Here is an 11,015-nt window from a genome sequence, read left to right as displayed (position 1 = left end):
TATTGTATATATTTCTACCATGTAGAAATTAATGAACAAAACCCCCCACATCTATATATGGGACGCATCTTTGAAAAATTTTTGCTAATAGTAACCTGCGTCTTCTAGTCTAGAGAAGGGGACCCCTTAGGAGATCCTGGCCCCTCTTTAAGAATCTGATGACCAGTATAGATGCTATCTCCCCAGAACACTGCATATATACACACAGTTCTGCACACAGTTGTAGGGGGCTTTGGAGAGCCTCTGAAATCTTCCTGTGGGCCCAGGGGAAAAGTTCTCAGTTTTGAATGTCCTCACTCAGAGATTATTCTAGAATGTCTTGAGGCTGTCTTGGCATCTGGTCACCCAGCAGGAGCCTCAGTTAAGGGGCCTGACGTTCAGTGTGGTGGGGCCCTACAGGCTTCTTCTCTTGGAAACTTCCTGAATCCAGGATAATGGATCCAAGCAATAGGTCCTTTCCTTTCATTCACCTCATCAGGACAGCTCAAGAGAGCACACCAGTCTTTTTTTCCCACCTCTCATCATTTACGTATGTGTACGTACACACACACACACACACACACACACACAGAGAGAGAGAGAGAGAGAGATTTATTAGTACTTTTCGTTATAAAGTACAATCTTGCAGAACACATGTATACAAACACAAAAAAAGTTAAAATACCCATAATCTCCTCTTTCAGAGATAACCACTGTTCTCATTTTGACACATGACCTTGTACTCTATTTTTCTATGCATGTTTGTACTTATAAAGAGCCTATTTTTAACAGCTTTAGTGAGGCATAGTTGCTACACGAAAACTGCCCATATGTAATGGACACAACTTGAGGGGTTTGGACACATGCCTACGGGGATTGAAGCCATGATCACTTTCAAGGTGATAGATCCATCCCCTCCCAAAGTTTGCCTGTGTCCCTTTTTTGGTTTGTTTTCTTTCGTGGTAAAAACACTTCGCAGGAGATCTACTCCCCTAGCAAACGTTCAAGTGCACCGCACAGTATCTTTAACGATGGGCAGGCTTTTCTGGAATGACAACAAGACAGATAAATCTCACTTTAACCTATCTAGATGAAAATAAGTAAACACATGTGTACATACTGAGGTGCCCAGCCTCTTGAACCAGGGCAGAATCTGGGAGCTCTTTTCTCTTCAGATGCCTTTGATTTATTGTCTGACTTTCTGAGAAATGGCCCCTTCCCTTGCTCCTTTCCTCTCTTCCTTTTCTGACCTTCCTCTCTCCCTCCTCATTCATTCATTTTTCCACTTTGGGTTTTGGGGGCATCTACTTCGAATCTGTCCCTGAGCTTGGAGTAGGGAGCACAGTGGATAAAACTGACTCTTCCCTGCTCTGGTCACGTTCAGTGCCTCCTTCCCGGTTGATTTCGTGCTGCTATCTCCTCCTTTCTTGGGCCTGGTCACTCTCATCACATCCCACCTGTAGGCATTCAATTTTCTCTTACAACCGACACTTCTAGAAACCTCCACATACTCAGGAGCCTTCTCTGACGGTCAGTATTCCATAAACTGCCTCCACGAGAGGCCTCTCTCTGCTGAATTTATGGCTTGGCAAAGCCATTTCATAAAAAATGATTAATGATAATTAACATTTTAACTTCAGGCCATTTAATGGCACCCGACAAAGGGGTCAAGTGAAACTCATGGGCGTCATATGTCAAATGTCACAGTTATGGGATGGGGCGGATCAGTAGCTGAGAAGGAGCCGCGGAGAGCCTGTGAGGAACCATACATGCTGAGCTTCTCCTCCCACCCTGGGCTGCCTCTCCTGCCCATGGTCGAGGTACTGCCGCCTACACCCCAGATCTCAAGTATCGTGGGTGTATGTTCGAGAATTCTGCTTGTAATGAATGTAATAATACCAGACTCCTTTCTCCCTTCTATTTAATACCCAACATGCTGCCCACTAAGGAAAGCCCACTGAGGTCCAGCGCTAAGAGACTTAATTCTCTCAATGTCCCAAGTTGGCTTACCCTACAACTTGCTCGTCACACTTTCAAGTCTCTGAGCTGATGTCCTCACTGCCCGTTCGTCTTCAGGTCCTCATTCCACTTCCTCACCCCATTCCAGGCTCCCCTTTGCTTCCCTCCTCCACGCTCCTTCCCCTCTCTTCTTGGGCTCTAAGGGTGTTCAGATGTGATGCACGTCCTGATTCCAACCTGTCCTCAGGAATCCCTCTTCTGAAGGCAGCCCCACTCACTGCTCTACCCCAGCCTCACCACCAACCACCACCAATAAAGAATTTCGAAGAAAGTGAGACCAAGAACCAGTGCATTTCAGAACTGGAAGACCGGAGTCCTTCTGTGGAATAATGAGATGAATGATTGAAGCCTAGACAAGATGGCGGACACCATGCACTAGATCTGGTTCCCCAGGAGATGGGAGCTTGGGGTGGAGACAGTAGCTGGTAATAAAAAGGAACACACTCCTAGGTGAGGGAGGAGGTCAGCTCCCAAGGGTGGTAGCGAAACAAAACTTTGATCAGAGAGTAAACCATAGGCCTGGGTTCCATCTTTGGGGAGTGGCTCTTTGTTGAGAGAATTGGGACCTCACGGTGGACACTTGGGTGGACCTCACAGTGGGCACATAGACTACACTTGTAGTCTATGTCATGATCCTAGTGGAGATGCAAATGGCAGGCTGAGGCTGTTGGATACTTCCCAGGAAGATCGCCTGCAGAAGAAGAAGTTAATATGGTGGACACTTGGGTGGACCTCATGGTGGACACAAAGACTACACTTGTAGTCTATGTCATGATCCCAGCGGAGATGTGAATGGCAGGCTGAGGCTGTTGGATACTTCCCAGGAAGATCGCCTGCAGAAGAAGTTAATATGGTCCTGGCCAGCATTTATGGGGCATGCGTGCCAGCCGCTGAGCTAAGCACTTAACATTCATCAACTGACTTTGTCCTCCCCATCACCCGACCAGCTAAGATCTAGTTTTACCCCATTTTATCGGAGAAGCTGTGGCTCAGGCAGCTCGTGGCACTGGGGTGCCAGAATGGGAACCCAGCTTGCCAGGCTGATTTCCCCATTCTTAATCGTGCTACCAAGCTGCCCCCTGAGTGGCTGAGTGAGTCATAGTGATCCCATAGTGAGAGAAGGGAGGGGTAGAAATAAAGAGTAGATAGTAATACCATGTTTCCTTTCAAACACGTTTATTTAAAAATAGGAAAGTGAGTCTATGTAAAGAAAACTACCAATTAAAAACAGCGCAGGTTTGGATAAGGCCTGAATCTTGCAGGTAAAAAGAAAACTAGCAGAGGCCGTTGAGTTCGGAAATGTACATGACAGGCTCCGTTTAATGGTGTTGGTGGGGAGCTTGTTTGAGGAACCATAGGGCAGAATGAGGAATTTTCCGATGGACTAAAAAAAAAAAAAAAAAAAAAAAAAAATCCCTGTTGTTAGGCCCAGTAACAGTCCAGCGGTTGGCAGCTTTCTGACCTTGCCTCGAATGTCAATGTCAATAGCCGTTGTCACCAGTCGATGGGCCTCCCTTTTGGTACTTAGAGATTCTCTTTATGCACTTAAAAGGCATCATTAGTACCAAGTGCCTATTAAAGCGGTCTTGCTGTTGAGAATGATTTTCTGAAGCAAATGCAGAGGAAACGTGTTGAGGGTTGAAGTCATTAGCTGTGACCACAGAAGGACTGACCGTGGGCAATGATGCCATTAATCTTGATAAGGGGAAGTGTGAGCAATTCATAAAATCCACTCGGCGAGGTTTCTCCCTAAATGGACACCTGAGTGAATGACCCCATGTCTTTGCCCTCTAAGAGGGACATGCGTGAGCTGTGACACGGACATGGCTTAACGAGGGAGTCAGGCAAGGCTGCTGGGGGTGGGGACACAGCAGTGACTCCAGGCCCTGTGGGGAGGCAGAGGCGGCTGGATAGTGGTGGAAGAGAGGTTATAGCTGGCATTGGAGATGATGCTTCCTGGGGACCAGGCTCAACTAACACTTACCTGGCAACTTCTTAATCCTCTCACCGTCTGGCAAGGCAGGCACTATTCTTGCTCCCATTTTAGCACTGGGGGAACCAAGAGCCAGGCAGATGATGCCACCTGCCCATGCTGACACAGCCGGTAAAGGGCAGACCTGGGATTCGAACCCAGGTAGTCTGGTTTCAGAAGCTGTGCTCTTACCACTTTGCTAATACAGTATGATCTTAGATGAGATGCTCTCAGCCTCCTTCTGCCTTTGCTTGGGGGATAGCATGGGCTTTGAGGTCACACAGGCCTGCATTTGAACCCAATTCTCCCGCTTCCTAGGTGTCCGGCCTTGAGTAAGGGACTTGGCTTACTTAAGACTTAGTCTTCATTTATGGAGTAAAGACTCGTTATGCAATTATATGGAGGGTCAGGCACGTAACAATGCTTTGAATACGTATGGCATTGCCCTCTTCTTTGCCATCAAGGATACCAAGGCTCATTGCCAGGCCAAGACGAGGATGGGGGATGTGGATGGACAGCAGGAGGCCTGCCTCAGCCAGAACCTCTGTGGCCCGGGGACCACCCAGACTGCTGACCAGACAGTCAACAGCCTCCTCCCAGTCACCTGCTCCCTAGCTGGTTTGTCCATCTTGGTTTCTGCCTTAGAGTCGAACGAAAAGTTGGTTCCCTCTAGAATTTATGTAATAACATCCTTGGCCCCAGTGCGACTGTATTTGGAGACAGAGCCTGTGAGGAGGTATTAGCGTTAAGGGAGATCATAAAGATAGGGCCCTGATCCAATAGGACTAGGGCCCTTATAAGAAGAGACGGGTACATCACACATGGTCTGTCTCCACTATATGAAGTCTCGGTGAGAAAACAGAGCTATCTGTATGCCAGAAAGAACTGAATCAGCCAGACCTTGATCTTGGACTTTCCAGCCTCCAGAATTGTGAAAAATAAATGTCTGTTATTTAGGGAATCCGGTCTAGGGTATTTTGTTATGGCAGGCCATGCTGACTAAGACAGAGCCCCAAGTCCTCACATCAGGTGGGAGAGCAAAGTCGGAAAGTGAATTTAAAACTGGACCTTCACTGAGGATCCCAATTCTGGTAAAGATGGCTGTAAATTCTTTGCTACATTTCCTGTTGAGCGGTAGACTTAATTTCCTCTCCTCTTGACTCTGGACAAGCTTTAGCGACTTGCTTGGCCAACAGAATACAGCGGAAGTGACTTCTGGGACTTCTGAGGCTAAGTCATAAGAGACCTTGAGACTTCCATGCAGACCTCTTGGAATACTTGCTCCCAGAGCCTCACCACCATGATGTGAAGCCCCTCAAGCAGCCCTAAGAGAGGGTAGAAGCCTTCCCGGGGGGTGGAGCCTCAGGTCCTCCTTGAAAGTGGATCCTTGAACTCTAATCGAGCTGCCTCTTCTAATACCAAATGGATCAGAAACAAATCATTCTCACTGAACCCTGCCCAAGAGGCAGATCCATCAGCAAAATCAATGACTGCTCTTGTGTTGGATTTTACTGGCCTGGGGTCTAGCCCAGGTGTTGGTGTGAAAACCTGAAACAAAACAGAAGCTCTCTCTGGCTTATTTTATGAACCTCAAAGGTTGAGAACTATTGCTCTGGACCCATCATCATTATCATTGTTGGCACCATTGTTCTCGGGCAGGCTCTCTAAGACTTTAAATAAAGCCAAGTTGGAATTTGGAGATCGTCCCAGGCTATGAGGGAAGACATCAGTCTCTGAAGGTCTCCTGAGTAATAGTCACCCTTCACACGAACACAGAATAATTCACCAAAGGGTAGAATGTGAACCAGCCGTGTACCATCAATGTTGGTCACAGCATTAAATAATGCCAGATCTCAGAAGAACTCAAACTATCCACTTTTCAACTCTTTTTCAATCCTCTGATTACACAAACACACACTTATATATGCATACACACACACACACACTTATATATGCATATATATATGCATGTATATATGCATATATGTGTGTATATGTATATAATGGGTTATCTATCTGTTTATATCAACATATATCCACACACACACACACACACAGATACACTCATACACTCAAATACACACATATACAAGCACACACACACCATACACACATATCTGCCCCTGGTTCTTGGCCCAGAGCTCTTAAAATCCATGTAATTTCTTAAGTGCTATGAACACTAGGAATATCTTTTGTTCTAATATTTATCCTTGGACCTCAGTTCCTAACACAGAGTTCCTAAATCCCTTGGAATTTCCTGGGTGATAGGAGTGTCTTTTATTCTAAAGAGGGGATTCTTGATGGGGTCCTGGGTGGGAAATTGTCATAATTAGAAGTTTGGAATTTTCAGCCATACCTCCCAATCTCCAGAGACCGAAGGGAGGCTAAAAATGGTGGTAATTATCTCTTACGCCTGTGTGATGAAGCTTCCATAAACATCCCCAAAGTATGGGGTTTGGAGAGCTTTGGGGCAGGTGAGCACATTTGGATAGAGGCGGGGTGACGTGCCTGACCTCCATGGGGACAGAAGCTCCTGGGCTCTGGACCCTCCCAGGTCTCACCCATTACCTCTTCATTGGGCTGGTCATCTGTCTTCTTTGTCATGTCCTTTAATAAACTGGTAAACATAAGTCTTTCTATGAGTCCTGTGCGTTGGTCTAACAGATTAGCTGAACTTGATAATGGGTTTGTGGGAGCCTCTGATTTGTGGCTCAGTTGTCAGATGCTGTGGGTAACTCTGGGGACCCACTCCTTGTGACTGGCATCTGAAATGAGGGCTGTCTTCGGGACTGAGCCCTTAACCTGACCCACCTGATGCTATCTCGAGGTAGACAGTGTCAGAATTGAGTTAAATGGTGGGATACCCAGCTTGTGTCACAGAATATCGCTTAGTGTGGAGAAACCTCACACACAACTGGTGACTGGAAGTGTCAGAAGTGAAGAGAATGTGGGGGTGGTGAGGGTATAAAGGAGAAACGGAGGAGGAGACACGGAAGATTTTCCAACATGGCGCCCGCTTGGCTCTAACATCTCTCCAGCTCTTGGTAGGAATCAGGGAGTTGTTTTACCACCAACCCAAATCCAAGGAATGTTGTTCTTAATCTTTGTTCCTACAACAACTAAGTGGGAAAACTAAGTGAGAGGAATTATGAGGAAGCCCCATGGTTTATGAAGATCCCAACTTACCAGGAGAAAACTGAGTCTCAGAGACATTTGGTCACTTGTTCAGGGACTCAGGTCACCATTTCTCTCCCATCTCCAACTTAACATTCAGTGAAGAAGATCACACCAATAGAGGGACCGTCTGCCATATAACTAGGAGATATCTACGGATGGGGAGAGGAGAAGAGGAGGCATAGAAGGTGGGAGAAAGAATGAGTCATGGAGGAGAGGAAGACTTGTTGGTTTAGGAGTTGCATTTCAGAAGTTACGTGAGGAAAGAAATTGGTTCAAAAAATGAAGAACTTTCTAGTGCCGAGGCTGCAAGTGGCTATGTCAGAACACAGCAAGAGGGCTACCTCCTCCGTTGGTCCTTTTATTTGCTTAAGATGCAGTCTTTCCTCCTTGGTATTGGCTTTTCCCTGATAGGTAAGGATTCTTCACTACCTGTTCATGTTGAGGGCAGAATTCTCTTACACCCTGAAATTCCAGGGTGTCTTCAGACAGCTGGGAGAGGGGATTTCGTGTCCTACATGGCCTCCTCCCCCTCCAATCACTGCAAGCCTTGAGCTTTGGGATGGCGCTGGCCTTGGAGGGCAGGGGCTGCAGGGGGAGCTGAACCAGATGAAGAGATTGAATGTGAATCCAGATTAAGTCCAGGAAGAAATGTTGGCACGTGTTATCAGGACGTGATTTACTTTTGGGCCGGCAGCAGGTATCATGCTGAACATAAACCCTCATGCTAAGCTTAGGGCTTGGCCACTGGAGGTGCAGCCACTGCTACTTAGGTTAGAGACCCATCAGGCCACATAGGGTGCTTGTTACAAAGGCAGATCTCCTGGTGTGATCCTTCACTTGTGGGCTGATTCTCCTGCTAGAAATCCATGGGCTACATTTTGCCAAACACCGACCTGATGTGTCCGAGGGAAATGTGGGGAGGGGGATAGGTAGGGGATGCTCTCAGCCAGTATATGGGGGTGTACCCAGGAGGCACTGGAGCTCCTTTCCCATCAGACATTCCTGAGAAGGAAGGAGGTCAGCATGGAGTTCCAGTGGCATGACATCATGGACGCACAGACTTTCAGGGCTGCAGAGACACAGGCTCTTATTCATAATGGAATAAGGAATCTTGAAAGAATAGAATGCAGGGGCACCTGGCTGGCTCTGTTGGGAGAGCAAGGGATTCTTGATCTCAGGGTCATGAGTTCGAGCCCCATGCTGGGCGTGGAGTCTACTTTAAAAAAACAGAATAATAAAAAATGATAGGATGCATTTGCAGTAGAGCTTAGCCGTTAAGAATAAGTCCTATTTGGAGTTTGACTTTGCTTCATTAGCTGAATAACCAACATGGACTTACTTCATCTCTCTGAGCTTCTTTGCTCATTCGCGCGATGGGCATAGCAGGAAGTGTAATATAATGCTATCCAGCACTGTTGTGACATACAAATGAATCAGAGCCTTTAAAGGACATGGTATTGAGTCTGACACAAGGTAAGGACTCAGGATGCTCCATTATCATTAGCAAGGTCATAGGATCTTAGAACCAAAAGTGATCATAGAGATTATCGAGTGAGTCTGTTGGCCATGTAAGTGACTCCCAGGGGAGAGGGATCAATAAAGGAAGAAGACTCCCTTGGTTCAGCCTCTCCTCTCAACCTAGCCTCCTACTGGGGTGTTCCCCAGTCCAGGGAAGGGGCACTGTGGCCATTAAGCAAATTCGGAGGGCCAGCTCCTAAAGACTGTTTGAACCTGAGAACATCATCTTCCTTTGTTTCCTGACCCCCCTTTGTAGAGCTCACATGCCAGCTGTCTGTGGGCCCAGCTGGCTCAGCTGGGGAGAGGGGGCTGTGTCCTCCCTCCCCCTGCTCTGGTGTTTAATCAAAATAGTATTCAAAATATGATTCTGGGAGATTATATTGGGAGATTTGCAGGAGGCTGTCAGTGGGGGCAGAGATGGTGGGAACAGATTGCCACGGGGGGCCCAAGGCTGGGATAATCACAGGCTCAGACGCACCTTTCTCAGGCCTTCCCCCTTATTCCTGGAGCTCGCCACCAGCGCAGGACCAGACCCTATACCAGAATGGAGCAAAGGCTCCTGCCTGTATCTTACAGCTGGGGAAACTGAGAGGGGAAGGGGCGTGTCCACGGCCACAGCAAAAGAGACCTGGCACTGAGATGCTCAAGCTCTCTTCTGTGATTCCAGCCACTCTTCCTGCCTTTTCTATACGACCAAGCTCTAGGTCTAGATCCTGGGACAACCCTGGGCTGCAGGCTCCTGCTCCAGGTTGGGAGAGGTGGGGAGCAGCTAGGCCTCATAGACAGAGGCCAGGGAGACAACTTCTTGAGGCCCTGGGTGGGGAGACAGGCAGATCCAAGTGGGCCTCTTTTCTTAGGACTCACTAAAAGTGACTCACTAAAAGGCTGGACCACTCTGGAGGCAGAGTGTAGGTCAGAGCTCTCTTCTCCCCCAAGATCAGCCACAGGATCTGGGTGCAGCTCTGCTCTCTGGCCTTCAGGGTCCCTCTCCAGGTGCTGACTCAGTGTGGTGCTGAGTCCCTTTCCCTTCCACAAAATGGCTAGCTGGAGCCCTACTCCCAGCCAGAGGCCCTCTGAAGGCGCTTCTGCTGTCTTGGCAGCCTCTGGAGGGGTCTACCTGGCCCCCCAGGAGGGGGCGGGGTCGAGAGCGCCTTGAAAGAAACCTCCAGCTAATGCTCTTTATTACAAACGTTAATCCCACAAAGCCGACTGGAAATAATGTTTATCTTTTCGCAGTTTAATTTCCCGGACCCTAAGCCGCGGGTCAGTGAGGGCGACTGGAGGTCCCCCGAGACCTGGGGGCCAGGAGCAGCTGTTGCCCAGAAGCAAAGCAGAAAGCAGGGAAAGGATCACCCAGGGGAAGAGAGGGAAAGGAGCATGAACCAGAAAGGGGCATTGGGCCCCGAGTGGAGAGCTGGGGTCCCTCTCTATCACAGATCCCGTGTGACCCTGAGCTAGTCGCCTGCCCTTCTGTTTGGCCTCAGTTTGCTCCTGTGAGGAAGAGGTTTGTATTTTGTAATTCGTGATTTCTAAAGCTCCTTCTGACCCCCGTCATTCTATTAACAAAACAAAACAAAACGAAACAAAACAAAACAAAACAAAACAGCATGGGGCTGGGAGGTGGTCCACCGTCTGTTCCCCGCTGTTCTTCCAATCATTCCTTCTCCGCAGTCTCCAAGGAGGTCTACAGTCTCCCCTGAGGAGGTGAGCACTAGGCCCTTCCTGCCCCAGACATCAGTGCCAGGCCCTGGTTGGGAAGGCGTCACCCGGCCTGGGCCGCCCAGGCTGGAGCTCCGCGGTGGAGACGCAGCTCCCTCAGGATCCGGTCGGTGGGCGCACACCCCGGCTGTCCTTCCCCTGCCTTCCCAAGCCCGCACCAGCTCCCTGCAGCTCCCCTCTAGAGCCCCATCCCAGGTCCACTTCCCTCTCTCCCCACGAGCAGCGGCCAGGTCCCTTGCTGACTCAAGCCGAGGCGACCAGGCCAAAGGCTGGAACTCGCGCGGGCGCGGACAGCTTCCCTACCCTCCCCACGCCCCCAAGTCCGGCTCCAGACGCCCTTGCCGCGGAGCACCGAGGCCCTTTCCCAGCCAGTCCCATCCCATTGGTTGGCCTGTACCGGAAGTGATTGCTGACACTTGAGTAAATGGAAAGAATGGCCCCTCTTGCCGCCGAGGGACCCAGCAAGCTGTTGCTCTTTGCCATTTTGTCTCACGGGAGAAACTCGGGGATCCCAGCTGGGTGACAAGGGGCGACTAGGATTATGCTCATCGCCCCTTCTCCCAATAAACTAAAAACCCAAGTAGGGGCCCGGGAACAAATACATCTTCCAAATATTCCGACTGCTCCCCAC

The sequence above is a fragment of the Mustela erminea genome, chromosome 19 (assembly GCF_009829155.1).
Source record: "Mustela erminea isolate mMusErm1 chromosome 19, mMusErm1.Pri, whole genome shotgun sequence".
NCBI classification, from domain to species: Eukaryota; Metazoa; Chordata; class Mammalia; order Carnivora; family Mustelidae; genus Mustela; species Mustela erminea.
Note: the sequence above shows the minus strand (reverse complement) of the source record.